The following is a 5,296-nucleotide window of genomic DNA, read 5'->3' on the forward strand; positions in this document are numbered from 1 at the left end:
TCCAGTTCCAGGGAAAGGAGTTCCTATAGTTTCTGGCTGTGTAAATCAACAAAGATTATGGCCGAGTGAGATAAAGGGTGGCTGGAATCTTAAGTATACCCCTTAAATGGTCCACGCATGGACATACTCACTATATCTGAGCTCCAGTGCTGGGACAGCAACTCGAAAAGTGCCAAGTGCATACAAAGAGGAACTAGTTTTTCTGGTTTCAAGGCAAACGCTGGAGGGGCAGCTTTCTCCCAGACAGAAGTACTGGAAGACACCATTTTTGTTGTTGTTGTTGTTGTTGTTTTCTTGAATTTCCCCCACACTCAAAATGTAAACATAGATTATTGATCCTTCTTTTCTTCTTAAAAGAAGTCCCTCTAACATTTCTTGTAATAGTGGTTTGATAGTGATGAGCTCCTTTAGATTTTCCTTGTCTTGAAAGCTCTTTTTCTGTCTTTTGATTCTAAATGATAGCTTTTCCAGATAGTTTTGTTTGTAGGTCCTTGCTTTCAACAGTTTATATATTTCCTGACAATCACTTCTGGCTGCAAAATTTCTGTTGAGAAGTCAGCTGACAGTCTTATGAGAGCTCCCTTGTAGGAAACTCACTGCTTTTCTTTTGCTACTTTTAAGATTCTATCTTTGTCTTTAATCTTTGGCATTTTAATATGATATATCTTGATGTGGGTGTTTTGAGGTTCATCTTGTTTTGGACTTTCTGTGCTGCCTGGGATTATAAGTTTATTTCCTTCACCAGGTTAGGGAAGTTTGCTGACATTATTTCATCAAATAGATTTTCAATTCCTTGTTCTCTCTCTTCTGTTTCTGGTATTCCTATGATGCAAATGTTGGTATGCTTGATGTTGTTCCTGAGGCCCCATGAACTATACTCTTTTCTTGAATTCTTTTTTCTTGTTGCTCTTCTGATTGGTTGTTTTCTGCTCTCTTTCTTCCAAATTACAAATTTGATTCTCTACTTCATTTAATCTACTATTAATTCCCTATAATATATTCCTTATTTCGGTTATTTTATTCTTTACTTTTGACTTTTTAAATGTTTTCTATCTCCATTTTTATGTTTCTTATGTCTTTGATGAAGTTCTCACTGAGATTATTGAGCATCCTTATAACCAGTGTTTTGAGCTCTACGTCTGGTAGATTGTCTCCATTTTGTTTAGTTCTTTTTCTGGAGCTTTTGTTCTGTTTTTTTTTTTTTTTTCATTTGGGATGCATTTCTTTGTCTCTTCATTTTGGCTGCCTTCTTGTGTTTGTTTTTACGTGTTAGGTAGAGCTTTTATGTCTCCTAATCTTAATAGAGTGGTCATATATAGTAGGTGTCCTGTGGGGCCCAATGGCACAGTCTTCCTGGTCAACTGAGTTGAGTGCTCCAGGTGTGTCTCTTTTGTAAGTTGTTGTGCCCTCCTATTGCTTTTGAGCCTTGATTGCTTTTGGCATGTCAGTGGGAGTGATTTTCCCTCAGGTTGATTGGTTGTGAAGACTAGTCATGACTACAGTGGAGGAACTGTTGTGCATAAGGTGACCCTACAGAGCAAGATTCACTTTATTGAAGTTCTTGTTTCTTCCCAGTCTGACCTTGGGGTCCATTAATTATAGAGGTGGTTGTGTGGTGCTCTGATGTGGTCTCAAGCTTGGCATCAGGTTTGTTGGTTGTGTGAATTCTAGGTGTAGTTCTGTTGCAGGTCAAGGTCAGCCATTGTCTGTGCCCTGCCACGGGCCACTTTGTATGAACTACAAAGTGATCTGCAAATTGTTGCCACTCATGCTGGGCTTGGAGGTGCCTGGGAGAGGCTATTCTTTGAACCAAGGTTGACTACCACTAGTGCCAGGCTTGAAGCTGCATAACAAAATGTACTGGGCATACCAAGAGCAGATGCTGCTTGTTTGAGTTTTATGAACCTTGAGAGATATGAAGAAAGTCCACAGCATGAGTCAAGACAAGACTTTTGTATAGAAAAACCACTTGAAGCTGTTTGGGAGGGTCCTCACATTGGATGCGACAAGGTTGTTGATAATCACCTGAGCAAGGGAACAGTGTTAGCTAGGTTGGTAGATACTCAGATAATGGTGCCCACCTGCATCTTCACACTGGATAGGGGGAGGTCTCAAGACAAGAACAATGGTTTTCACCAGCACTTATGTCGGGGAGCAATCTGCCCCTCAAGCCTTTGCCCTGAAGCTGAAAAATTTAGTTCTTCATGTGTTCAAGGTGCTGTTGAACTGATGCCCTAACAATGGAGCCCAGAGCTAGTGAGTTCATTATTTAAGGAGATCACCTGAGACTCCAGCCTTCATACTGCTCTCAAACACAGACTTTGTTTTTTGTTTTGTTTTGTTTTGTTTTGTTTTGTTTTGTTTTTCACAGCCAGAAGTCATGAGGACTTCTCTCCTTGGCGCTGGAATCCTGAGCTGAGGAGCCTGCTATGGGGCTTGGAATATTCACCTTTTTTTCTCAGCTTTATTGAAATACAATAGACAGTTACTTGCTCATATTTACATTGTACAATTCAATGAGCTTTTTCAATGATAGTCGGCATACAATAATATATTAGTTTCAGTTGTACAGCATAGTGATTAGAGATCTATATGACTTACAAAGAGATCATCCCACAAAATCTAGAACTTCTCTCCCCCTTATTTATTACAACATTGTTGACTTTTTCATAAGCTACACTTTATATCTCTATGACTATTTTGTAACTATCCAATTATACTTCTTAATCCCTTTGTTCTGTGTCACCATCCCACACCCCCTCCTGTCTAGTAGCCCTCAAAATATTCTGTGAGTTTGTTTTTATTTTTGTTCTTGTTGTTGTTGTTATTTTGTTCTTTAGATTCCACATGTATGTGAAATCATGTGATATTTGTCTTTCTCTATCTGACTTATTTCATTCAGCACAATACTCTCCAGTTCCATCAAGACAATATTTTTTTCCATCCCCTTCCTTTTAGTCTCTGTGTGTCTTTTAATCTGAAGTGAGTCTCCTGTAGGCAGCATATATAGGGGTCTTGTTTTCTCATCCATTCGGCCACCTCATCTTTTGGTTGGAGCACTTAACTCTTTTCCATTTAAGGTATTTGTTAATAGATATGTAGTTATTACCAATCTTTATTCTTGTTTTTGCTACATGATTTTTTTCTTCTTAGAAAAGTCCCTTCAACATTTCCTGTAATACTGTCTTGGCATTGATAAATTCCTCTAGCTTATTTTTATCTGGGAAGCTCTTCATCTGTCCTTTGACTCTAAATGATAGCTTTGCTGGATGGAGTATTTGTGGTTGTAGATCCTGGGTTTTCATCACATCGAATATTTTGTGCCAAGTCCGTCTATATTGCATGATTTCCTTTGAGAAATCTGCTGGCAGTCTTATGGGTGCTCCCTTGTAGGGAACTAATTGTTTTTCTCTTGCTGCTTTTAAGATTCTCTCTTTGTATTTTAAGCTTTGGCATTTTAATTATAATGTGTCTTGGTGTGGGCCTCTTTGGGCTCCTGGTTTTGGGGATTCTCTGAGTTTCCTTGGGTTTTAGGTCTATTTCCTTCACCAGATTAGGGAAGTTTTCTATCATTATTTCTTCCGATAGCTCTTTAACTTCCTGTTTTTTTTATAGTACCCTATGACACAGATATTTTTACACTTAATTGTATTCCATAGGCTCCTTAAAATATTATTTAGCTTTGGCTTCTTTTTCCTTACCATTTTGATTGAGTATCCTTGGCTTCCCAATCCTCTATATCAGTGCTTCAGTCCTCTTTTTTATCTGTTCTATTGATTTCCTCTAATATACTCTTTGCCTCAGATGATGTGTTCTTCATTTCTGACTAGTTCTATTTAAATTTTTTTATTATTATTTTTTCCTTCCAACTTTATTAATCTCTTTTTATTATTTTGGTGATCTATTTCAGTTAACTACTTCTATTTGGAGATAATAAATTGTCTAAGGAATCCGCTTCATATGCTAGATTTTCTGTGAACATGGTCTTTCCCTTTACTTCAACTCAGAATTAAGACTTTTGATCATTGTTTTTTATACTCCAGTCCCAGAAGCCATTTTCACCATAGAGTTATCTGAAGACAGTCATATGCTTTATAGTAGTGGTCTAAACCAATTCTAGCTTCTCCAGGAACACTACACAGGATGGATTTGAATATATATTAAACTAAGAAGCATTCTCTCAAATGAGTTTAAATGGACTTTATTTTTAGATAACCTACATGACATATTTTTTTTCTTAAAACAATGCATTTACTCCAAATAAATCAAAATCAAAATAAAGGAAGGGCTCAAGATGACATCAGTCCCTTTTGTTCTAGGGCTGGTGTGTGGATGAAAAGCAGCAACCCGTTATAACAATTGATGATAGATCCGAATTGCCAAATTTGTTAACATTTCTTCATTTCTAAAGCATCCTTAAAGAAAATCATATACAAGGTCACGCTTTCCTCACAGTAGTCCAGAGTGATCATGCCATCTGAATTCATGTGTTCTTCAATAAAGAACTGGTAGTTTTTTTTTTAATTAACAAGGATGTATTTGATTTGTTCTGCAGCCCCTATCATAAAAAGTTTTACTCTTTTTGGTCTCTGTTCTTCAAGTTTCCCTTTGATTGATTTCATGTAATCTTTGACATACTTCTTGTAGGCTACTTTTGTGAAGCTGATTTCCTGCAAGTCAGGGTTCATGGCGATATCAACAGCATTGATTACTGTGCTTTGATTCCTTCAACAGCAGGGCCTTCACTGAAGACATTTCTACTAATGAGGGAGTCATCAATGTTACCCTCTGTCCTACTTACCATCTTACCCTACACCTGCAGGCGCAGCCTGCCTGCAATTTCCCAGATCTTGTAAATATTGAAAAACACTTCATAATGGCTGATGAAGTCCAGGTAAATGATCATGTTGGCAGCTGGAAGGAGACAATTGCTGTGCTGGCTTAGCAGGAGCCCAGAACTTGGAGCAAGTGCAATGCAGCCAGAATGGTACTCGGGGGAAAGGGAAAGCAGGCAGAAAAGCCTAACTAGTTCCTTTTTATTATTTCCATTTCCAGTTTTATGTTTTTTTTAATCTCTTTGTTAAGTTCTCACTAAGATCATCTACACTTCCCCTAAGTTTGTTGAGCATCTTTATAACCAGTGTTTTGAACTCTGCAACTGTTAGATTGCTTGACTCCATTATTTCTGTATCTCTGTTCTCTCAAATGGTTTTTTCTTCTTTGTCTTCCCATTTTGGCTGTCTTTCTATGTCTATTGCTATGTAATAAGCAAAGTTTCCTTGTCTTAGCATGGTTT

The 5,296-nt window shown here is 37.6% G+C and overlaps 1 pseudogene; it reads right to left on the reverse strand.

The window, feature by feature from the left end:
• Nucleotides 1-4,388: 4,388 nt before the first annotated feature.
• LOC107513131 lies at nucleotides 4,389-4,906 on the reverse strand (annotated as a pseudogene).
• Between the last annotated feature and the right edge of the window lie 390 nt (nucleotides 4,907-5,296).

Source organism: Rousettus aegyptiacus, unplaced genomic scaffold, assembly GCF_014176215.1.
Source record: "Rousettus aegyptiacus isolate mRouAeg1 unplaced genomic scaffold, mRouAeg1.p scaffold_m13_p_9, whole genome shotgun sequence".
Lineage (NCBI taxonomy): Eukaryota > Metazoa > Chordata > Mammalia > Chiroptera > Pteropodidae > Rousettus > Rousettus aegyptiacus.